At 50.5% G+C, this 24,889-nt stretch overlaps 6 non-coding genes across 6 annotated transcripts; all 6 read left to right on the top strand.

Moving 5' to 3' along the window:
* Positions 1–1,549: 1,549 nt before the first annotated feature.
* On the top strand, positions 1,550–1,689 carry LOC126292434 (U4 spliceosomal RNA). Its single transcript, XR_007552169.1, has one exon. It is a non-coding gene; the product is annotated as a U4 spliceosomal RNA (small nuclear RNA).
* A 7,784-nt stretch (positions 1,690–9,473) lies between these two features.
* On the top strand, positions 9,474–9,613 carry LOC126292477 (U4 spliceosomal RNA). Its single transcript, XR_007552211.1, has one exon. It is a non-coding gene; the product is annotated as a U4 spliceosomal RNA (small nuclear RNA).
* Positions 9,614–11,895: 2,282 nt separating this feature from the next.
* On the top strand, positions 11,896–12,035 carry LOC126292433 (U4 spliceosomal RNA). Its single transcript, XR_007552168.1, has one exon. It is a non-coding gene; the product is annotated as a U4 spliceosomal RNA (small nuclear RNA).
* A 2,282-nt stretch (positions 12,036–14,317) lies between these two features.
* LOC126292438 (U4 spliceosomal RNA) lies at positions 14,318–14,457 on the top strand. The gene has a single exon (XR_007552173.1). It is a non-coding gene; the product is annotated as a U4 spliceosomal RNA (small nuclear RNA).
* Positions 14,458–22,280: 7,823 nt separating this feature from the next.
* Positions 22,281–22,420, top strand: LOC126292429 (U4 spliceosomal RNA). The gene has a single exon (XR_007552165.1). It is a non-coding gene; the product is annotated as a U4 spliceosomal RNA (small nuclear RNA).
* A 2,282-nt stretch (positions 22,421–24,702) lies between these two features.
* Positions 24,703–24,842, top strand: LOC126292379 (U4 spliceosomal RNA). Its single transcript, XR_007552115.1, has one exon. It is a non-coding gene; the product is annotated as a U4 spliceosomal RNA (small nuclear RNA).
* Positions 24,843–24,889: the final 47 nt, after the last annotated feature.

The following is a 24,889-nucleotide window of genomic DNA, read 5'->3' as shown; positions in this document are numbered from 1 at the left end:
TGTTCGGAAAAGACCCGCGTAAGGTGGGTGGGGACGGCGGAGTTATGGATGCGGCGAACCGCACGCAGCTCCAGATGAGGATGCGCTTTGACATCCGCCAACACCTGCTTCTCCGTGATCGTCGGACTGAGCCGAGTGATCACAGCAGTGAGGGTCGGCGGGCGACGCGGAGGTTAGGGTTGGCGGGAGGGAGACGGGGAAGGAGCAAGGGTGAGGGAGGTATTAGGGCCAAAGTGGGTAACAGGGATGTGAGAAAGGAGGTCCGCATGGAGGGTAGGGCTGGGGGAGCAGATGAGCACGGAATAACGGCAACGAGTGAGGAGGGAGATGGGGCACCAGGAAAATGCTGGCAAAGGAAGAGTGTGAGGCTCCGGGCTTCAAGAAATTAGGGATCAGGGCGGGAGAGGAGGTAGTGGTAGGGGTGTTGGTGGAGGAGGAGGAGGAGGAGGAGGAGGAGGAGGAGGAGGAGGAGGAGGAGGAGGAGGTGGCAGGCAGGGAGACATCGATGGCATCATGGGTTGGAGAAGGGGACGAGGCGGAGCCTTGTAGAGTAGGCAGGGGTGCCACTGGGGCGCTTGATGGCGGCAGAGGAGGTGTGGGCACTGTAAATGACTGGAATGTGGCGGGGAGTGACAGGTCCCAGTGCTGGAGTCAGCCCCGGAGATGGTGATGGCGAAGGCGACGGTGAAGATGATGACGACGAGGGTGAAGGGAAGAGTTGAGCGTGAGCTGTAGCTCTCCGGGCATCAACCCTAATAGGGGCCGCACAAACGAAAGGAGCAAAGGGATGGAGGGGAGGGAAGGGATCAGACGATGCACAGGAGGGTGGGGCAGGGGATGGGGCGGCAAATAGGGAGGTAGATGGGAGAATGAGCAGTGGGGGGATGGACTGAGCTGGGAGTGATACGGCACACCATGTGATAGTGGTGGCAGCGGCTGACGTGGAGGTGTAGACGATGGCAGTGGTGGTGGCTGTAGAAGAGGTGGTGGGTTTGACATTATGATGAGAGGAAAAACACAGGACAAGACAAGGAAACAAACGAGAGACAGGCAGGGCGACGACAGACACAGAGTAGAAGGTGACGGAGAACGACGAAGGATGAAGGAGAATTGGGCCGAAAAACCCCACTCTGCTGTCGCTGGCAGTGGGGGGACCCAGCTGGCTGGACGGTGGGGACGCATCCGCTGCTGCTGCTGCTGGAGGCAGCTAGGACCACCACTAGCTGATGGCTGCGACCAGGGTTGGCGGGGACCGGCGCTGGGAGAGACCGCCGCTGGAAGGGACCGGCGCTGGCTGCTCGCTGCTCCCTGCTGGCTGGGACGACTGCTAGCTGGACTACTACAGGTCGACGGGAGAGCTGGCTGGCTGCCTGGAGGGCTGGCTGGCTGCCTGGTGAGCTGGCTGTTTGGAACCTGCAACACCTATTATTTCGATTGGTACTGCAACAGCACAATTGAAGGGCGGTATTCAAGGGAATTACTGCTGGAGAATGTAGGAGTTTGGAACGAACGTCAGGTATAAATAACAGTGCCAGGCGCTAGGTAGTTAATCTTTGCGCACTGGCAGTATCGTGACCAATGAAGCATAACTGAGGTGCGATTATTGCTAGTTGAAAACTTTTACCAATATCCCGCCAGAGAGACGTGCAATACCGTCTCTATGGCAATTTTTGGAAGCCTCTGAGGGGGTGTAAGTCTCATGGAAACAATGCTTCAAGCTGTGTTTATCTGTGAAGTCATTGTGCACTTGTGGAAGTGTTTGGCTGATGGTTGTTAGGGACAATGTACACAGACCAGTCTGTGTTCACTGATGAATTGTGTACATGTCTTTGGGAGCTGGTGAGAAACATTCTCCTCAGTGTAAGATGTTGTGCAACTGCTATGTGTGAATAAAGATGCCAATGTGGACAGTTGAAATGTGGTTCTGTCTAGCGGCAATTCTTGCTCCATAGCATACTTGTGGTACACACATGCAGTGGTTACTGATAAATGTAGGATTTGACAAAACTTCTGTCACAATTTAGTGGAGGAGACTAGGGCAGTACAGTGAGAGTTGGTGAGTGTGTGGGAGGCAGGTGTTGTACTTAAATCATTTTCACAGCACTGCCAGTGTTATAATTAGTGTTTGTGTCCTGATCATTAGATGCATGTTTGATCCTTGCCGTGTGTACACCTTGATAATTAGAACTTATGACCATGGAACTGCTGTTGATAATATTGGGCAATGAGTTTGTTGACTTGAGATGATTGATGTGTTAGGCTGCACAGTGCCTAGTAAGAGCACTCACATTGATGACAGTGTCCTATCTGGTGTGTGTTACATGAAACAGGAAGAACTGTAATGTTGTGCAAGGGGTTGCCTCATTTTGAGAATACATACATGTTCTGTAGTGTGCAGAGCAGAGGGATTGAAAGAAAGGTAAGGGCTAGTAGCTATTTGGATGGTAGCTAATGCAGTCCCTGATGTTGAGGTTTTGTTGAACCTTTATTTATCCTACATGTTTCATCTAAGGGCTACTGGTGGAAAATCTCCCTCATGCAGTGATAACAGTGATTGTGCAGTAGAATTTGGTTGGCTGCAGCCATGGCATTTCCATTTTGAGCAGTGTGATTAGTGCATTTCTTGGTGTATTCCTTGAACTGTGTATTTGCTGTGCAAATGTGACAGATAATACAGTGTGATAGTTTAAATGAGATGGCGAGCTCAATGAGGGTCCAGTGTGCTATGAGAATGTATTGCATGTGGAATACTGAAGGGAGGGAACCAATGCTTGTGGGGTAAATGTTGTGACTATATCTGTGAATATAAATCAAAGAATGCAATGAAAAACACAGTGGTAGAGCAAGTGTAGGTGAGAATTGTAGCAGGAGTCTTACATTCTTTGAGAGCAGAAGCAGTTGGCTTGTGGTGACTCATTTTTTCTGCCTCTCTTCATTTGAGAATATGACTCTTCCTATATGCGAGGAGAGCAATATTTGCTGCCTACTATAGTAGAAATGGACCCATAGAAAATGTCTTATTGTTTGGATCTGTTATGAATGGTTGGCACTTGGACTCGAGATACTATTTAGCACACATTCAGATATTTTAATTTTTGTCAGGCAGTATATTAGCTGGGGCCAATGACATAGCAGGCAGGTTTGGATACTGTTAGCTTTCTATGACTCTTCTCGGACAACAACAGTAAAGGAGTCCAAAATATATATATAGTTTTGCAGGTTGTTTGGCGCAATGTGGAATAAGCGTGTATCTTGTATATTTAAGACTGCAGCACGTGTCCCCAGCGCTATGAAGCAATTTACTGACTGATTTCTAGTTGTACTTTCCTGCAAGGTAAACTCATGTCAACAACTTCACACAGATACATGAGAGGATTTGTAAATCTCATTTCATTGTGTTTCTAGGGTGCCTAATCTGTTACACAAATATTTTTTTTTCCTTTATTGTCATTTTATACCTACAAAGGTAGGCCGGCAGCGGCCTTATATGCCGCTCTTCGGCCACAAGAAACATACAAGAGGTAAAAACCGGAAGACATACTCTCAAAACACAGACATGGAGGACAAAAATCAGAAGACAACAGAGAATAAAAAGAATTGAAGTCGTTCACCGACGCAGCACTGTTTCAGTTTAAAAAAAAAAAAACGGGCAGCACAGCACGGAACAGAGAACACTAGCACAGGTGAACGGTGGAGCAGACAACGAAGAAACACTCGAGGTACAGACGGGACGAAAGACACGGACACTGCGGAGATGGGCTTCGGCGCTTGCAGGGGCACTGTCCACACCGAAAAGCTGGGGGCCTGCCTAGGGAAAAAACAGGGGGAGGGAAGGAGGGAGGGGGAGATAGGATGCCAGGGAGGAGGAAGGGAGAAAACGAAAAGAGGGGGGTGGAAGCCCAGGGAGAGGGGGAGGGGAGGTAAGGATGGAAGGAGGGAGAGAGGGAGGGAGAGAAGGGAGAGAGGGTGCCCACAGGAAAATGAGAGGAGAGGGGAAGGCAAGGCTCAAAGTTGGTAGGAGGGGTAGATGGAGGGCAGGAGGGCATCATCCGGGAGGGGAGTCGGCGGAAGCCACCTTGGGAGAGGGTGTGGAGAGTGTGAAGATGGAGAGCAGGTGGGATACAGGAGTACAGGAAGAGGAGGAGGTGTGGGAAGGGGATGAGGTCATAGAGGAGCCGCGTGGGGGAAGGGAGGCGGATGCAATAGGCGAGGCGGAGTGCATGCCGTTAAAGGATTTGAAGGGATTTGTAAAAGGTAGGCGGGGCAGAGATCCAGGCGGGATGGGCATAACAGAGGATAGGGCGGATGAGAGATTTATAGGTGTGGAGGACGGTGGAGGGGTCCAGACCCCATGTGCGGCCAGAAAGGAGCTTCAGGAGGTGAAGTCGGGAGCGTGCCTTGGCTTGGATTGTCCGGAGATGAGGGGTCCAGGAGAGGCGACGGTCAAGGGTGACGCCAAGGTACTTGACGGTGGGTGTGAGGTTAATAGGACGGCCATAAATGGTAAGATAGAAATCAAGGAGACGGAAGGAAGGGGTGGTTTTGCCTACGATGATTGCCTGGGTCTTGGAAGGATTGACCTTGAGCAACCATTGGTTACACCAAGAGGTGAACCGGTCCAGATGGGATTGGAGAAGGTGTTGGGAGCGTTGCAGGGTGGGGGCAAGGGCAAGGAAGGCGGTGTCATCGGCATACTGGAGAAGGTGAAGGGGGGGTGCAGGTGGAGGCATGTCCGCCGTATAAAGAAGGTAAAGAAGAGGGGAAAGGACGGAACCTTGGGGCACACCGGCAGAGGGGTAGAAGGTGTAGGAATCAGTGTTGTGGATAGTGACATAGGAAGGGCGGTGGGAAATGAAGGAGGCGATCAGACGGACGTAGTTAATAGGAAGAGCAAAGGTTTGGAGCTTGAAGAGGAGACCAGAATGCCACACTCGGTCATAGGCGCGTTCAAGGTCAAGGGAGAGGAATATGGCGGAGCGACGGGAGTTGAGTTGTTCGGAGAGGAGGTGAGTGAGGTGAAGGAGAAGGTCATCGGCAGAGAAGGATGGTCGAAAGCCACATTGGGTGGAGGGAAGGAAGCGGTGCCGGTGGAGATGCTGGTGGATGCGGCGGGTTAGAATGGATTCCAGGACCTTGCTGAAGACCGAGGTAAGGCTTATAGGACGGTAGGAGGAGACAGCGGAAGGTGGTTTATCGGGTTTGAGGAACATCAGGATCCGGGAGGTTTTCCACAGGTCGGGGTAGAAGCCGGTGGACAAGACCACATTGTACAGCCTGGCCAGGGTGGAGAGGAAGGGGGTGGGAGCTTCACGGAGGTGACGGTAAGTAACACGGTCGTGACCAGGAGCAGTGTTGCGTTTGGTGCGGAGTATATCGATGATGTCTTGAGTAGTTATAGGGTTATTGAGTTCAGTGTGTGTAATGTTGTCCAAGTACTGGAAGCCAGGAGCTAGTGGAGGGATAGAGGTGTCAGTTCGATCGCGGACATCGGGGAAGAGGGAATAATCGAACTGGGGATCGTCAGGGATGGTAAAGACATCGGTGAGGTAGGAGGCAAAATGGTTGGCCTTACTAAGGTTGTCAGGAAAGGGATTGTCATTATGAAGGAGAGGATAGTAAGGGGGGGGTTTTGATCCAGTAAGGCGGCGGAAGGCTGACCAGTATTTGGACGAGTTAATAGGTAGGGTAGCATTAAGACGGGCGCATGTCTGTCGCCAGTCCCGGCGGTTCTTAGCCGCGAGCAAGTTCCGGATGTGTCTCTGGAGTTGCCAGTGGCGTTGTAGTGTGTCCCGGTCACGCGTGTGGAGGAAGGCACGGTAGAGACGACGGGATTCTCGAAGGAGGAGGACGGCCTGTGGGGGTAAAGTGGGACGGTGCGGGTGGATGGCGACGGTAGGGATGTGGGCCTCCACGGCCTCAGACAAGGTCTGCTGGAGAAAGGATGCGGCATGGGTTATGTCATGTGGGCGGTGGTAGGTGAGGGGGTGGCTATCGACTCGGGTAGTAAGGGTATCCCGGTATGCATTCCAGTCGGCACGGGAGTAATCATGGACATACTTGGGGGGAGGGTCAAGGCGAGGATCGGGACGGGGGCGACGACCGTCTGATATGGTAAGAATGACAGGGAGATGGTCACTGCCAATAGGGTCGACGACGTCCACCGTTATGCGGCCAAGGAGGTTGGGGGAGGCTAGGACGACATCGGGTGTGGTATTGGATTCAGGGCGGGTGTGTTGGGGAAGAGGAAGGACATCTCCTTGGATGGTGGCGAGGAACCGATGCCACCGCCGTAACTGGGTGGCGGAGCGACTATGGATATTGAGATCTGCGGCAATCACGTAGGAGGAGAAGGTACGGTCGATGTGGGAAAGGAAGTCAAAAGGAATAGGGGCAGAGGGGCGGACATAGATGGTGGCGCAGGTAACGGTGAGGCCGGGGAAGAATAGACTAAGGATCAGGTGTTCCGTGGGGTTGGGAAGGAGGGGTTGGAGCCGAACAGGGATCTGGCGATGGTGGCCAATGGCAACTCCGCCACGCGCTATCGGGAGGGGGTTGTCAGAGCGGTGAAGGAGGTAGGGCGAGGTATGGACAGTGTGGTGGGGCTGGAGAAATGTTTCGTTTAGGAGGAAGGCATCCACGCGGCGGGTGGTGAGGGTATGCATAAGGAGATTCTTGTTGACAGGAAGGGAACAGATGTTGTTAAACAGGATACGTTGCTGTCGCGCCATAGTGGGAATTTAGACGAGGGTGTCGAGACGGGAGAAGGTAAAATGGGCCTGGTTATGGGAGTAGGTGGCGTAAGTGTTGAGCTGGAAGACGGAACGGGCGGCAAGGGATATCTGCTGGAGGGTGTGGGGGCGCTGAAAGGGGTGGATGTTCTGAAGGACAACGGTTACAAAGCGGATGATGTCCTCAGCTGTGGGGGGGGGGGGGGGACACAGGGAATTGCCGGGAGGGGTGGGGGCATCCAAGGGGCGGACAGGGACAGTGAGTTCAGGAGCGGAGGGAGGGGGTCGGGCCTTGCACTTTTGGGAGTAGGTTGGGTGTTGGAGGTTACAGGTGTTACAGGAGGGGGGGGACTGAAGGTTGGGGCACTGTCGGAGGAAGTGTGCTTCTTTGCAGTGCGGGCAGACGGGGGCCTCGCGGCACTCAGATGTAGGATGTGCATTATAGCGCAAGCAGCTCTGGCAGCGGATGGACTGTGGAAGGGAGCGGGAGGGGTCGACCTTATAACGGCGGTTGAAAAGGAGGGCACCCTCCTTGAGGAGGAGGTCTATGGAGGGAGCATGCTCGGAGAACACCCACATGAGGCGGGTGGGGCCGGCTGGATTGTGAATCCGGCGGACAGCTCGAACCTCTAGATAGGGATGGGCCTTCAGCTCCGCCAACACCTCCTCCTCCGTGATCATCGGGCTAAGCCGAGTGATCACGGCAGTGAGGGTCGGTGGGCGACGGGGCGGCTGGGGTTGTCGGGATGAGGAGGGGGAGGGAGCAGGGGCAAGGGAGGCATGGGGACCAAACCGGGTGAGGGGAATGCGGGAGAGGATGTCGGAGTGGAGGGTGGGGCTGGGGGATGTGATCAGGACGGAGTCCCGACGGGGGGTAAGAAGGGAGATCGGGGCTCCGGGGAAGTGCTGGCGGAGGAGAAGGGTAAGATTGCGGGCCTCCAGGAGAGAGGGATCAGGGTGAGAAAGGAGGTACCTGTAGGAGGGGGAGGTAGAGGAGGGAGTAGATAGGGCAGGTGGGGTGGTATCCATGGCATCCTGGGGGGTTGGAGGGGGGAGAGTCTGCGACTTCTTGGGAGCAGAAGAGGCTGGAGTGCCACTGGGACGTTTCACAGCGGGAGAGGGATGGGAAGAGGTGTGGGGGATGGGGACGACCGGGAGATGGCGGGAGATGGCAGGTCCCACCGACGGTGCAGGCACTGGTGGTGGTGCTGGGGCTGGCGCTGGAGCTGGAGCTGGCGCCACAGAAGATGCAGTGGCAGTGGTTGGCACTGGCGATGGCGAGGGCGATGGTGATGGTGATGGTGATGACGATGATAATGGTGTGGCGTGGGTGGTGGCCCGACGGGCAACAACCCTGGCGGGGGTGGCATGAGTTACATGTGGGAGGGGAGGGAATGGGTCACGTGAGGCATGGGGGGGTAGGAACAGGGGAGGGAGCAACAAAAGGAGCGGGGGTGGGAAGAGTGAGGAGGGGGGGAATATATGGGGGAGGCGGTGATTGAGCACACCACGTGATGGTGGTGGCAGCAAGTGAGGGGGACGTGTACACGATTGCAGTGGTAGTGGCGGTAGTTGTGGGGGTTGTCATGGTGAGAGGATAAGTGGGAGAGGGGAAAAGAGGGAAAATAACAGGGGACAGTCAAAGGACAAGGACAAGAGACTGACGAAGAGGAAGGGTAAGACGTAAGCAGAGACGACAGAAAGAAAGACGGGCAGGGAGCGGCGGCGGCGGCGGCGGCGGCGGCGGCGGCGGCGGCGGCGGTCGGCAAAAGCAGCAGCGGCAGGAACCGGATACGGTGGCGGCAACCGGCGGCGGCGTCGGCGGGAGACCGGCGGCGGCGGCGACGGCGGCGGCGGCGGCGGCGGCGGGAACCGGCGGCGGCGGCGGAAACCGGCGGCGGCGGCGGGAACCGGCGGCGGCGTCGGCGGCGAGCAGCGGCAACGGCGGCAGGAACCAGATGCGGCGCCGGCGGCGGCGTCGGCGTCGGCGGCGGTCGGCAACAGCAGCAGCGGCAGGAACCGGATACGATGGCGGCAACCGGCGTCGGCGGGAGACCGGCGGCGGCGGCGGCGGCGGCGGCGGCGGCGGCGGCTGTGGGAACAGGCGGCGGCGGCAGCGGCGGCTGGGACCAACGGCGGCAAAGGCTCGGGACAACGGCAGCTGCAGCGATCACTGAAACTCCTAACACTTCAATATTAACGACAATAATATCGAAGGGCGCAACCCTCTCGAGTTACGCCGAAAGCATGATTCGAGTAAAACTAGCATTTTACTGCACAGTGCGTGAAACAGCTTTTGCTGAGAAGTGTTATGGTTAATGTAAATGCAGTTGGCAGTTTTTTTGGTGTCTAGTACTAACCAGCAGCCACAAAATAATAAAATCTAACGATGAGTCTTAATGGGTGTGCCGGTATTCGCTAACTGAGGTTGTGCCACTTTCGTCTGTGTGGGGCTAGGGGAGTGGGCAGTAGCGCGCCTGACGGCCAAGTAGAGAACTACTGTGCAGTTTAGAGCGTTTAAGATGGCGGTAAGCAACTATTAGACACAAGGAGGCAAGAACAGAGTGTCTGCCTCCAATAAAATGTGTTTTACTGGTTTTGTTTCCTGCATATTTCTGTATTTGTTTCCCCCAATGGAACTAGAGTAGTGTAAGGTAATACTGATGGGTTGCAATGATGCAAGTACCTGTAGGTGTTTGGAACGAACGTCAGGTATAAATAGCAGTGCCAGGCGCTAGGTAGTTAATCTTTGCGCAGTGGCAATATCGTAACCAATGAAGCATAACTGAGGTGCGATTATTGCTAGTTGAAAACTTTTACCAGTACCCCGCCAGAGAAACGTGCAATACCGTCTCTATGGCAATTTTTGGAAGCCTCTGAGGGGGTGTAAGTCTCATGGAAACAATGCTTCAAGCTGTGTTTATCTGTGAAGTCGTTGTGCACTTGTGGAAGTGTTTGGCTGATGGTTGTTAGGGACAATGTACACAGACCAGTCAGTGTTCACTGATGAATTGTGTACATGTCTTTGGGAGCTGGTGAGAAACATTCTCCTCAGTGTAAGATGTTGTGCAACTGCTATGTGTGAATAAAGATGCCAATGTGGACAGTTGAAATGTGGTTCTGTCTAGCGGCAATTCTTGCTCCATAGCATACTTGTGGTACACACATGCAGTGGTTACTGATAAATGTGGGATTTGACAAAACTTCTGTCACAATTTAGTGGAGGAGACTAGGGCAGTACAGTGAGAGTTGGTGAGTGTGTGGGAGGCAGGTGTTGTACTTAAATCATATTCACAGCACTGCCAGTGTTATATTTTGTGTTTGTGTCCTGATCATTAGATGCATGTTTGATCCTTGCTGTGTGTACACCTTGATAATTAGAACTTATGACCATGGAACTGCTGTTGATAATATTAGGCAATGAGTTTGTTGACTTGAGATGATTGATGTGTTAGGCTGCACAGTGCCTAGTAAGAGCACTCACATTGATGACAGTGTCCTATCTGGTGTGTGTTACATGAAACAGGAAGAACTGTAATGTTGTGCAAGGGGTTGCCTCATTTTGAGAATACATACATGTTCTGTAGTGTGCAGAGCAGAGGGATTGAAAGAAAGGTAAGGGCTAGTAGCTATTTGGATGGTAGCTAATGCAGTCCCTGATGTTGAGGTTTTGTTGAACCTTTATTTATCCTACATGTTTCATCTAAGGGCTACTGGTGGAAAATCTCCCTCATGCAGTGATAACAGTGATTGTGCAGTAGAATTTGGTTGGCTGCAGCCATGGCATTTCCTTTTTGAACAGTGTGATTAGTGCATTTCTTGGTGTATTCTTTGAACTGTGTATTTGCTGTGGAAATGTGACAGATAATAAAGTGTGATAGTTTAAATGGGATGGCGAGCTTAATGAGGGTCCAGTGTGCTATGAGAATGTATTGCATGTGGAATACTGAAGGGAGGGAACCAATGCTTGTGGGGTAAATTTTGTGACTGTATCTGTGAATATAAATCAAAGAATGCAATGAAAAACACAGTGGTAGAGCAAGTGTAGGTGAGAATTGTAGCAGGAGTCTTACATACTTTGAGGGCAGAAGCAGTTGGCTTGTGGTGACTCATTTTTTCTGCCTCTCTTCATTTGAGAATATGACTCTTCCTATATGCAAGGAGAGCAATATTTGCTGCCTACTATAGTAGAAATGGACCCATAGAAAATGTCTTATTGTTTGGATCTGTTATGAATGGTTGGCACTTGGACTCGAGATACTATTTAGCACACATTCAGATATTTTAATTTTTGTCAGGCAGTATATTAGCTGGGGCCAATGACACAGCAGGCAGGTTTGGATACTGTTAGCTTTCTATGTCTCTTCTTGGACAACAACAGTAAAGGAGTCCAAAATATATATATAGTTTTGCAGGTTGTTTGGCGCAATGTGGAATAAGCGTGTATCTTGTATATTTAAGACTGCAGCACGTGTCCCCAGCGCTATGAAGCAATTTACTGACTGATTTCTAGTTGTACTTTCCTGCAAGGTAAACTCATGTCAACAACTTCACCCAGATACATGAGAGGATTTGTAAATCTCATTTCATTGTGTTTCTAGGGTGCCTAATCTGTTACACAAATATTTCACCCATCGACATTAATCAATTTCACGGCATGATTCGAGTAAAACTAGCATTTTACTGCACAGTGCGTGAAACAGCTTTTGCTGAGAAGTGTTATGGTTAATGTAAATGCAGTTGGCAGTTTTTTTGGTGTCTAGTACTAACCAGCAGCCACAAAATAATAAAATCTAACGATGAGTCTTAATGGGTGTGCCGGTATTCGCTAACTGAGGTTGTGCCACTTTCGTCTGTGTGGGGCTAGGCGAGTGGGCAGTAGCGCGCCTGACGGCCAAGGAGAGAACTACTGTGCAGTTTAGAGCGTTTAAGATGGCGGTAAGCGGGTGTGTAAGCAACTATTAGACACAAGGAGGCGAGAACAGAGTGTCTGCCTCCAATAAAATGTGTTTTACTGGTTTTGTTTCCTGCATATTTCTGTATTTGTTTCCCCCAATGGAACTAGAGTAGTGTAAGGTAATACTGATGGGTTGCAATGATGCAAGTACCTGTAGGTGTTTGGAACGAACTTCAGGTATAAATAGCAGTGCCAGGCGCTAGGTAGTTAATCTTTGTGCAGTGGCAATATCGTAACTAATGAAGCATAACTGAGGTGCGATTATTGCTAGTTGAAAACTTTTACCAATACCCCGCCAGAGAGACGTGCAATACCGTCTCTATGGCAATTTTTGGAAGCCTCTGAGGGGGTGTAAGTCTCATGGAAACAATGCTTCAAGCTGTGTTTATCTGTGAAGTCATTGTGCACTTGTGGAAGTGTTTGGCTGATGGTTGTTAGGGACAATGTACACAGACCAGTCTGTGTTCACTGATGAATTGTGTACATGTCTTTGGGAGCTGGTGAGAAACATTCTCCTCAGTGTAAGATGTTGTGCAACTGCTATGTGTGAATAAAGATGCCAATGTGGACAGTTGAAATGTGGTTCTGTCTAGCGGCAATTCTTGCTCCATAGCATACTTGTGGTACACACATGCAGTGGTTACTGATAAATGTAGGATTTGACAAAACTTCTGTCACAATTTAGTGGAGGAGACTAGGGCAGTACAGTGAGAGTTGGTGAGTGTGTGGGAGGCAGGTGTTGTACTTAAATCATTTTCACAGCATTGCCAGTGTTATAATTTGTGTTTGTGTCCTGATCATTAGATGCATGTTTGATCCTTGCTGTGTGTACACCTTGATAATTAGAACTTATGACCATGGAACTGCTGTTGATAATATTAGGCAATGAGTTTGTTGACTTGAGATGATTGATGTGTTAGGCTGCACAGTGCCTAGTTAGAGCACTCACATTGATGACAGTGTCCCATCTGGTGTGTGTTACATGAAACATGAAGAACTGTAATGTTGTGCAAGGGGTTGCCTCATTTTGAGAATACATACATGTTCTGTAGTGTGCAGAGCAGAGGGATTGAAAGAAAGGTAAGGGCTAGTAGCTATTTGGATGGTAGCTAATGCAGTCCCTGATGTTGAGGTTTTGTTGAACCTTTATTTATCCTACATGTTTCATCTAAGGGCTACTGGTGGAAAATCTCCATCATGCAGTGATAACAGTGATTGTGCAGTAGAATTTGGTTGGCTGCAGCCATGGCATTTCCTTTTTGAACAGTGTGATTAGTGCATTTCTTGGTGTATTCCTTGAACTGTGTATTTGCTGTGGAAATGTGACAGATAATACAGTGTGATAGTTTAAATGGGATGGCGAGCTTAATGAGGGTCCAGTGTGCTATGAGAATGTATTGCATGTGGAATACTGAAGGGAGGGAACCAATGCTTGTGGGGTAAATTTTGTGACTGTATCTGTGAATATAAATCAAAGAATGCAATGAAAAACACAGTGGTAGAGCAAGTGTAGGTGAGAATTGTAGCAGGAATCTTACATTCTTTGAGAGCAGAAGCAGTTGGCTTGTGGTGACTCATTTTTTCTGCCTCTCTTCATTTGAGAATATGACTCTTCCTATATGCAAGGAGAGCAATATTTGCTGCCTACTATAGTAGAAATGGACCCATAGAAAATGTCTTATTGTTTGGATCTGTTATGAATGGTTGGCACTTGGACTCGAGATACTATTTAGCACACATTCAGATATTTTAATTTTTGTCAGGCAGTATATTAGCTGGGGCCAATGACACAGCAGGCAGGTTTGGATACTGTTAGCTTTCTATGTCTCTTCTTGGACAACAACAGTAAAGGAGTCCAAAATATATATATAGTTTTGCAGGTTGTTTGGCGCAATGTGGAATAAGCGTGTATCTTGTATATTTAAGACTGCAGCACGTGTCCCCAGCGCTATGAAGCAATTTACTGACTGATTTCTAGTTGTACTTTCGTGCAAGGTAAACTCATGTCAACAACTTCACCCAGATACATGAGAGGATTTGTAAATCTCATTTCATTGTGTTTCTAGGGTGCCTAATCTGTTACACAAATATTTCACCCATCGACATTAATCAATTTCACGGCATGATTCGAGTAAAACTAGCATTTTACTGCACAGTGCGTGAAACAGCTTTTGCTGAGAAGTGTTATGGTTAATGTAAATGCAGTTGGCAGTTTTTTTGGTGTCTAGTACTAACCAGCAGCCACAAAATAATAAAATCTAACGATGAGTCTTAATGGGTGTGCCGGTATTCGCTAACTGAGGTTGTGCCACTTTCGTCTGTGTGGGGCTAGGCGAGTGGGCAGTAGCGCGCCTGACGGCCAAGGAGAGAACTACTGTGCAGTTTAGAGCGTTTAAGATGGCGGTAAGCGGGTGTGTAAGCAACTATTAGACACAAGGAGGCAAGAACAGAGTGTCTGCCTCCAATAAAATGTGTTTTACTGGTTTTGTTTCCTGCATATTTCTGTATTTGTTTCCCCCAATGGAACTAGAGTAGTGTAAGGTAATACTGATGGGTTGCAATGATGCAAGTACCTGTAGGTGTTTGGAACGAACGTCAGGTATAAATAGCAGTGCCAGGCGCTAGGTAGTTAATCTTTGCGCAGTGACAATATCGTAACCAATGAAGCATAACTGAGGTGCGATTATTGCTAGTTGAAAACTTTTACCAATACCCCGCCAGAGAGACGTGCAATACCGTCTCTATGGCAATTTTTGGAAGCCTCTGAGGGGGTGTAAGTCTCATGGAAACAATGCTTCAAGCTGTGTTTATCTGTGAAGTCATTGTGCACTTGTGGAAGTGTTTGGCTGATGGTTGTTAGGGACAATGTACACAGACCAGTCTGTGTTCACTGATGAATTGTGTACATGTCTTTGGGAGCTGGTGAGAAACATTCTCCTCAGTGTAAGATGTTGTGCAACTGCTATGTGTGAATAAAGATGCCAATGTGGACAGTTGAAATGTGGTTCTGTCTAGCGGCAATTCTTGCTCCATAGCATACTTGTGGTACACACATGCAGTGGTTACTGATAAATGTAGGATTTGACAAAACTTCTGTCACAATTTAGTGGAGGAGACTAGGGCAGTACAGTGAGAGTTGGTGAGTGTGTGGGAGGCAGGTGTTGTACTTAAATCATTTTCACAGCACTGCCAGTGTTATATTTTGTGTTTGTGTCCTGATCATTAGATGCATGTTTGACCCTTGCTGTGTGTACACCTTGATAATTAGAACTTATGACCATGGAACTGCTGTTGATAATATTAGGCAATGAGTTTGTTGACTTGAGATGATTGATGTGTTAGGCTGCACAGTGCCTAGTAAGAGCACTCACATTGATGACAGTGTCCTATCTGGTGTGTGTTACATGAAACAGGAAGAACTGTAATGTTGTGCAAGGGGTTGCCTCATTTTGAGAATACATACATGTTCTGTAGTGTGCAGAGCAGAGGGATTGAAAGAAAGGTAAGGGCTAGTAGCTATTTGGATGGTAGCTAATGCAGTCCCTGATGTTGAGGTTTTGTTGAACCTTTATTTATCCTACATGTTTCATCTAAGGGCTACTGGTGGAAAATCTCCCTCATGCAGTGATAACAGTGATTGTGCAGTAGAATTTGGTTAGCTGCAGCCATGGCATTTCCTTTTTGAACAGTGTGATTAGTGCATTTCTTGGTGTATTCCTTGAACTGTGTATTTGCTGTGGAAATGTGACAGATAATACAGTGTGATAGTTTAAATGGGATGGCGAGCTTAATGAGGGTCCAGTGTGCTATGAGACTGTATTGCATGTGGAATACTGAAGGGAGGGAACCAATGCTTGTGGGGTAAATTTTGTGACTGTATCTGTGAATAAAAATCAAAGAATGCAATGAAAAACACAGTGGTAGAGCAAGTGTAGGTGAGAATTGTAGCAGGAGTCTTACATTCTTTGAGAGCAGAAGCAGTTGGCTTGTGGTGACTCATTTTTTCTGCCTCTCTTCATTTGAGAATATGACTCTTCCTATATGCAAGGAGAGCAATATTTGCTGCCTACTATAGTAGAAATGGACCCATAGAAAATGTCTTATTGTTTGGATCTGTTATGAATGGTTGGCACTTGGACTCGAGATACTATTTAGCACACATTCAGATATTTTAATTTTTGTCAGGCAGTATATTAGCTGGGGCCAATGACACAGCAGGCAGGTTTGGATACTGTTAGCTTTCTATGTCTCTTCTTGGACAACAACAGTAAAGGAGTCCAAAATATATATATAGTTTTGCAGGTTGTTTGGCGCAATGTGGAATAAGCGTGTATCTTGTATATTTAAGACTGCAGCACGTGTCCCCAGCGCTATGAAGCAATTTACTGACTGATTTCTAGTTGTACTTTCCTGCAAGGTAAACTCATGTCAACAACTTCACCCAGATACATGAGAGGATTTGTAAATCTCATTTCATTGTGTTTCTAGGGTGCCTAATCTGTTACACAAATATTTCACCCATCGACATTAATCAATTTCACGGCATGATTCGATTTTTTTTTTTTTCCTTTATTGTCATTTTATACCTACAAAGGTAGGCCGGCAGCGGCCTAATATGCCGCTCTTCGGCCACAAGAAACATACAAGAGAGAAAAACAGGAAGACATAATCTCAAAACACAGACATGGAGGACAAAAATCAGAAGACAACAGAGAATAAAAAGAAATGAAGTCGTTCACCGACGCAGCACTGTTTCAGTTTTAAAAAGACGGGCAGCACAGCACGGAACAGAGAACACTAGCACAGGTGAACGGTGGAGCAGAAAATGAAGAAACACTCGAGGCACAGACGGGACGAAAGACACGGACACTGCGGAGATGGGCTTCGGCGCTTGCAGGGGCACTGTCCACACCGAAAAGCTGGGGGCCTGCCAAGGGAAAAAACATGGGGAGGGAAGGAGGGAGGGGGAGATAGGATGCCAGGGAGGAGGAGGGGAGAAAACGAAAAAAGGGGGGTGGAAGCCCAGGGAGAGGGGGAGGGGAGGTAAGGATGAAAGGAGGGAGAGAGGGAGGGAGAGAAGGGAGAGAGGGTGCCCACAGGAAAATGAGAGGAGAGGGGAAGGCAAGGCTCAAAGTTGGTAGGAGGGGTAGATGGAGGGGAGGAGGGCATCATCCGGGAGGGGGAGTCGGCGGAAGACACCTTGGGAGAGGGTGTGGAGAGTGTGAAGATGGAGAGCAGGTGGGATACAGGAGTACAGGCGCGGCAGTGGGTTGGGGTGGGAGAGGACGGAAGAGACAAGCGGGTGGGGAGGATCAAGCTTGCGGGAGGTGTAGAGGATCCGTATCCGTTGGAGGAAGAGAAGGAGGTGTGGGAAGGGGATGAGGTCATAGAGGAGCCGCGTGGGGGAAGGGAGGCGGATGCGATAGGCGAGGCGGAGTGCATGCCGTTCAAGGATTTGAAGGGATTTGTAAAAGGTAGGCGGGGCAGAGATCCAGGCGGGATGGGCATAACAGAGGATAGGGCGGATGAGAGATTTATAGGTGTGGAGGACGGTGGAGGGGTCCAGACCCCATGTGCGGCCAGAAAGGAGCTTCAGGAGGTGGAGTCGGGAGCGTGCCTTGGCTTGGATTGTCCGGAGATGAGGGGTCCAGGAGAGGCGACGGTCAAGGGTGACGCCAAGGTACTTGAGGGTGGGTGTGAGGTTAATAGGACGGCCATAAATAGTAAGATAGAAATCAAGGAGACGGAAGGAACGAGTGGTTTTGCCTACAATGATTGCCTGGGTCTTGGAAGGATTGACCTTGAGCAACCACTGGTTACACCAAGAGGTGAACCGGTCAAGATGGGATTGGAGAAGGTGTTGGGAGCGTTGCAGGGTGGGGGCAAGGGCAAGGAAGGCGGTGTCATCGGCGTACTGGAGAAGGTGAAGGGGGGGTGCAGGTGGAGGCATGTCCGCCGTATAAAGAAGGTAAAGAAGAGGGGAAAGGACGGAACCTTGGGGCACACCGGCAGAGGGGTAGAAGGTGTAGGAATCAGTGTTGTGGATAGTGACATAGGAAGGGCGGTGGGAAATGAAGGAGGCGATCAGACGGACGTAGTTAATAGGAAGAGCAAAGGTTTGGAGCTTGAAGAGGAGACCAGAATGCCACACTCGGTCATAGGCGCGTTCAAGGTCAAGGGAGAGGAATATGGCGGAGCGACGGGAGTTGAGTTGTTCGGAGAGGAGGTGAGTGAGGTGAAGGAGAAGGTCATCGGCAGAGAAGGATGGTCGAAAGCCACATTGGGTGGAGGGAAGGAAGCGGTGCCGGTGGAGATGCTGGTGGATGCGGCGGGTTAGAATGGATTCCAGGACCTTGCTGAAGACCGAGGTAAGGCTTATAGGACGGTAGGAGGAGACAGCGGAAGGTGGTTTATCGGGTTTGAGGAACATCAGGATCCGGGAGGTTTTCCACAGGTCGGGGTAGAAGCCGGTGGACAAGACCACATTGTACAGCCTGGCCAGGGTGGAGAGGAAGGGGGCGGGAGCTTCACGGAGGTGACGGTAAGTAACACGGTCGTGACCAGGAGCAGTGTTGCGTTTGGTGCGGAGTATATCGATGATGTCTTGAGTAGTTATAGGGGTATTGAGTTCAGTGTGTGTAATGTTGTCCAAGTACTGGAAGCCAGGAGCTAGTGGAGGGATAGAGGTGTCAGTTCGATCGCGGACATCGGGGAAGAGGGAATAATCGAACTGGGGATCGTCAGGGATGGTAAAGACATCGGTGAGGTAGGAGGCAAAATGGTTGGCCTTACTAAGGTTGTCAGGAAAGGGATTGTCATTATGAAGGAGAGGATAGTAAGGGGGGGGTTTTGATCCAGTAAGGCGGCGGAAGGCTGACCAGTATTTGGACGAGTTAATAGGTAGGGTAGCATTAAGACGGGTGCATGTCTGTCGCCAGTCCCGGCGTTTCTTAGCCGCGAGCAAGTTCCGGATGTGTCTCTGGAGTTGCCGGTGGCGTTGTAGTATGTCCCGGTCACGCGTGTGGAGGAAGGCACGGTAGAGACGACGGGATTCTCGAAGGAGGAGGACGGCCTGTGGGGGTAAAGTGGGACGGTGCGGGTGGATGGCGACGGTAGGGATGTGGGCCTCCACGGCCTCAGACAAGGTTTGCTGGAGAAAGGATGCGGCATGGGTTATGTCATGTGGGCGGTGGTAGGTAAGGGGGTGGCTATCGACCCAGGTAGTAAGGGTATCCCGGTATGCATTCCAGTCGGCACGGGAGTAATCATGGACATACTTGGGGGGAGGGTCAAGGCGAGGATCGGGACGGGGGCGACGACCGTCTGATATGGTAAGAAGGACAGGGAGATGGTCACTGCCAATAGGGTCGAGGACGTCCACCGCTATGCGGCCAAGGAGATTGGGGGAGGCTAGGACGACATCGGGTGTGGTATTGGATTCAGGGCGGGTGTGTTGGGGAAGAGGAAGGACATCACCTTGGATGGTGGCGAGGAACCGATGCCACCGCCGTAACTGGGTGGCGGAGCGACTATGGATATTGAGATCTGCGGCAATCACGTAGGAGGAGAAGGTACGGTCGATGTGGGAAAGGAAGTCAAAAGGAATAGGGGCAGAGGGGCGGACATAGATGGTGGCGCAGGTAACGGTGAGGCCGGGGAAGAATAGACTAAGGATCAGGTGTTCCGTGGGGTTGGGAAGGAGGGGTTGGAGCCGAACAGGGATCTGGCGATGGTGGCCAATGGCAACTCCGCCACGCGCTATCGGGAGGGGGTTGTCAGAGCGGTGAAGGAGGTAGGGCGAGGTATGGACAGTATGGTGGGGCTGGAGGAATGTTTCGTTTAGGAGGAAGGCATCCACGCGGTGGGTGGTGAGGGTATGCATAAGGAGATTCTTGTTGACAGGAAGGGAACGGATGTTGTTAAACAGGATACGTTGCTGTCGCGCCATAGTGGGAATTTAGACGAGGGTGTCGAGACGGGAGAAGGTAAAATGGGCCTGGTTATGGGAGTAGGTGGCGTAAGTGTTGAGCTGGAAGACGGAACGGGCGGCAAGGGATACCTGCTGGAGGGTGTGGGGGCGCTGAAAGGGGTGGATGTTCTGAAGGACAACGGTTACAAAGCGGATGATGTCCTCAGCTGTGGGGGGGGGACGGAGGGAATTGCCGGGAGGGGTGGGGGCATCCAAGGGGCGGACAGGGACAGTGAGTTCAGGAGCGGAGGGAGGGGGTCGGGCCTTGCACTTTTGGGAGTAGGTTGGGTGTTGGAGGTTACAGGTGTTACAGGAGGGGGGGGACTGAAGGTTGGGGCACTGCCGGAGGAAGTGCGCTTCTTTGCAGTGCGGGCAGACGGGGGCCTCGCGGCACTCAGATGTAGGATGTGCATTATAGCGCAAGCACCTCTGGCAGCGGATGGACTGTGGAGGGGAGCGGGAGGGGTCGACCTTATAACGGCGGTTGAAAAGGAGGGCACCCTCCTTGAGGAGGAGGTCTATGGAGGGAGCATGCTCGGAGAACACCCGCATGAGGCGGGTGGGGCCGGCTGGATTGTGAATCCGGCGGACAGCTCGAACCTCTAGATAGGGATGGGCCTTCAGCTCCGCCAACACCTCCTCCTCCGTGATCATCGGGCTAAGCCGAGTGATCACGGCAGTGAGGGTCGGTGGGCGACGGGGCGGCTGGGGTTGTCGGGATGAGGAGGGGGGGGGAGCAGGGGCAAGGGAGGCATGGGGACCAAACCGTTTGAGGGGAATGCGGGAGAGGATGTCGGAGTGGAGGGTGGGGCTGGGGGATGTGATCAGGACGGAGTCCCTACGGGGGGTGAGAAGGGAGATCGGGGCTCCGGGGAAGTGCTGGCGGAGGAGAAGGGTAAGATTGCGGGCCTCCAGGAGAGAGGGATCAGGGTGAGAAAGGAGGTACCTGTAGGAGGGGGAGGTAGAGGAGGGAGTAGATAGGGAAGGTGAGGTGGTATCCATGGCATCCTGGGGGGTTGGAGGGGGGAGAGTCTGCGACTTCTTGGGAGCAGAAGAGGCTGGGGTGCCGCTGGGACGTTTCACAGCGGGAGAGGGACGGGAAGAGGTGTGGGGGATGGGGACGACCGGGAGATGGCGGGAGACGGCAGGTCCCACCGGCGGTGCAGGCACTGGTGGTGGTGCTGGTGCTGGCGCTGGGGCTGGAGCTGGCGCCACAGAAGATGCAGTGGCAGTGGTTGGCACTGGCGATGGCGAGGGCGATGGTGATGGTGATGGTGATGGTGATGACGATGATGATGGTGTGGCGTGGGTGGTGGCCCGACGGGCAACAACCCTGGCGGGGGTGGCATGAGTCACATGTGGGAGGGGAGGGAATGGGTCACGTGAGGCATGGGGGGTAGGAACAGGGGAGGGAGCAACAAAAGGAGCGGGGGTGGGAAGAGTGAGGAGGGGGGGAATATATGGGGGAGGCGGTGAATGAGCACACCACGTGATGGTGGTGGCAGCAAGTGAGGGGGACGTGTACACGATTGCAGTGGTAGTGGCGGTAGTTGTGGGGGTTGTCATGGTGAGAGGATAAGTGGGAGAGGGGAAAAGAGGAAAAATAACAGGGGACAGTCAAAGGACAAGGACAAGAGACTGACGAAGAGGAAGGGTAAGACGTAAGCAGAGACGACAGAAAGAAAGACGGGCAGGGAGCGGCGGCGGCGGCGGCGGCGGCGGCGGCGGCGGTCGGCAACAGCAGCAGCGGCAGGAACCGGATACGGTGGCGGCAACCGGCGGCGACGTCGGCGGGAGACCGGCGGCGGCGGCGGCGGCGGGAACCGGCGGCGGCGGCGGCGGCGGCGGTTGGCAACAGCAGCAGCGGCAGCAGCGGCAGGAACCGGATACGATGGCGGCAACCGGCGTCGGCGGGAGACCGGCGGCGGCGGCGGCGGCGGCGGCGGCGGCGGCGGCGGTGGTGGGAACCGGCGGCGGCGGCAGCGGCGGCTGGGACCAACGGCGGCAAAGGCTCGGGACAACGGCAGCTGCAGCGATCACTGAAACACCTAGCACTTCGAAATTAACGACAATAATATCGAAGGGCGCAACCCTCTCGAGTTACGCCGAAGAACGCATGATTCGAGTAAAACTAGCATTTTACTGCACAGTGCGTGAAACAGCTTTTGCTGAGAAGTGTTATGGTAAATGTAAATGCAGTTGGCAGTTTTTTTGGTGTCTAGTACTAACCAGCAGCCACAAAATAATAAAATCTAACGATGAGTCTTAATGGGTGTGCCGGTATTCGCTAACTGAGGTTGTGCCACTTTCGTCTGTGTGGGGCTAGGCGAGTGGGCAGTAGCGCGCCTGACGGCCAAGGAGAGAACTACTGTGCAGTTTAGAGCGTTTAAGATGGCGGTAAGCGGGTGTGTAAGCAACTATTAGACACAAGGAGGCAAGAACAGAGTGTCTGCCTCCAATAAAATGTGTTTTACTGGTTTTGTTTCCTGCATATTTCTGTATTTGTTTCCCCCAATGGAACTAGAGTAGTGTAAGGTAATACTGATGGGTTGCAATGATGCAAGTACCTGTAGGTGTTTGGAACGAACGTCAGGTATAAATAGCAGTGCCAGGCGCTAGGTAGTTAATCTTTGCGCAGTGGCAATATCGTAACCAATGAAGCATAACTGAGGTGCGATTATTGCTAGTTGAAAACTTTTACCAATACCCCGCCAGAGAGACGTGCAATACCGTCTCTATGGCAATTTTTGGAAGCCTCTGAGGGGGTGTAAGTCTCATGGAAACGATGCTTCAAGCTGTGTTTATCTGTGAAGTCATTGTGCACTTGTGGAAGTGTTTGGCTGATGGTTGTTAGGGATAATGTACACAGACCAGTCTGTGTCCACTGATGAATTGTGTACATGTCTTTGGGAGCTGGTGAGAAACATTCTCCTCGGTGTAAGATGTTGTGCAACTGCTATGTGTGAATAAAGATGCCAATGTGGACAGTTGAAATGTGGTTCTGTCTAGCGGCAATTCTTGCTCCATAGCATACTTGTGGTACACACATGCAGTGGTTACTGATAAATGTAGGATTTGACAAAACTTCTGTCACAATTTAGTGGAGGAGACTAGGGCAGTACAGTGAGAGTTGGTGAGTGTGTGGGAGGCAGGTGTTGTACTTAAATCATTTTCACAGCACTGCCAGTGTTATAATTTGTGTTTGTGTCCTGATCATTAGATGCATGTTTGATCCTTGCTGTGTGTACACCTTGATAATTAGAACTTATGACCATGGAACTGCTGTTGATAATATTAGGCAATGAGTTTGTTGACTTGAGATGATTGATGTGTTAGGCTGCACAGTGCCTAGTAAGAGCACTCACATTGATGACAGTGTCCTATCTGGTGTGTGTTACATGAAACAGGAAGAACTGTAATGTTGTGCAAGGGGTTGCCTCATTTTGAGAATACATACATGTTCTGTAGTGTGCAGAGCAGAGGGATTGAAAGAAAGGTAAGGGCTAGTAGCTATTTGGATGGTAGCTAATGCAGTCCCTGATGTTGAGGTTTTGTTGAACCTTTATTTATCCTACATGTTTCATCTAAGGGCTACTGGTGGAAAATCTCCCTCATGCAGTGATAACAGTGATTGTGCAGTAGAATTTGGTTGGCTGCAGCCATGGCATTTCCTTTTTGAACAGTGTGATTAGTGCATTTCTTGGTGTATTCCTTGAACTGTGTATTTGCTGTGGAAATGTGACAGATAATACAGTGTGATAGTTTAAATGGGATGGCGAGCTTAATGAGGGTCCAGTGTGCTATGAGAATGTATTGCATGTGGAATACTGAAGGGAGGGAACCAATGCTTGTGGGGTAAATTTTGTGACTGTATCTGTGAATATAAATCAAAGAATGCAATGAAAAACACAGTGGTAGAGCAAGTGTAGGTGAGAATTGTAGCAGGAGTCTTACATTCTTTGAGAGCAGAAGCAGTTGGCTTGTGGTGACTCATTTTTTCTGCCTCTCTTCATTTGAGAATATGACTCTTCCTATATGCAAGGAGAGCAATATTTGCTGCCTACTATAGTAGAAATGGACCCATAGAAAATGTCTTATTGTTTGGATCTGTTATGAATGGTTGGCACTTGGACTCGAGATACTATTTAGCACACATTCAGATATTTTAATTTTTGTCAGGCAGTATATTAGCTGGGGCCAATGACACAGCAGGCAGGTTTGGATACTGTTAGCTTTCTATGTCTCTTCTTGGACAACAACAGTAAAGGAGTCCAAAATATATATATAGTTTTGCAGGTTGTTTGGCGCAATGTGGAATAAGCGTGTATCTTGTATATTTAAGACTGCAGCACGTGTCCCCAGCGCTATGAAGCAATTTACTGACTGATTTCTAGTTGTACTTTCCTGCAAGGTAAACTCATGTCAACAACTTCACCCAGATACATGAGAGGATTTGTAAATCTCATTTCATTGTGTTTCTAGGGTGCCTAATCTGTTACACAAATATTTCACCCATCGACATTAATCAATTTCACGGCATGATTCGAGTAAAACTAGCATTTTACTGCACAGTGCGTGAAACAGCTTTTGCTGAGAAGTGTTATGGTTAATGTAAATGCAGTTGGCAGTTTTTTTGGTGTCTAGTACTAACCAGCAGCCACAAAATAATAAAATCTAACGATGAGTCTTAATGGGTGTGCCGGTATTCGCTAACTGAGGTTGTGCCACTTTCGTCTGTGTGGGGCTAGGCGAGTGGGCAGTAGCGCGCCTGACGGCCAAGGAGAGAACTACTGTGCAGTTTAGAGCGTTTAAGATGGCGGTAAGCGGGTGTGTAAGCAACTATTAGACACAAGGAGGCAAGAACAGAGTGTCTGCCTCCAATAAAATGTGTTTTACTGGTTTTGTTTCCTGCATATTTCTGTATTTGTTTCCCCCAATGGAACTAGAGTAGTGTAAGGTAATACTGATGGGTTGCAATGATGCAAGTACCTGTAGGTGTTTGGAACGAACGTCAGGTATAAATAGCAGTGCCAGGCGCTAGGTAGTTAATCTTTGCGCAGTGGCAATATCGTAACCAATGAAGTATAACTGAGGTGCGATTATTGCTAGTTGAAAACTTTTACCAATACCCCGCCAGAGAGACGTGCAATACCGTCTCTATGGCAATTTTTGGAAGCCTCTGAGGGGGTGTAAGTCTCATGGAAACAATGCTTCAAGCTGTGTTTATCTGTGAAG

Source organism: Schistocerca gregaria, chromosome 9 (assembly GCF_023897955.1).
Source record: "Schistocerca gregaria isolate iqSchGreg1 chromosome 9, iqSchGreg1.2, whole genome shotgun sequence".
NCBI lineage: Eukaryota > Metazoa > Arthropoda > Insecta > Orthoptera > Acrididae > Schistocerca > Schistocerca gregaria.
The sequence above is the reverse complement of the archived record's forward strand: the minus strand, read 5'-3'. Positions and strand labels throughout refer to the sequence as shown.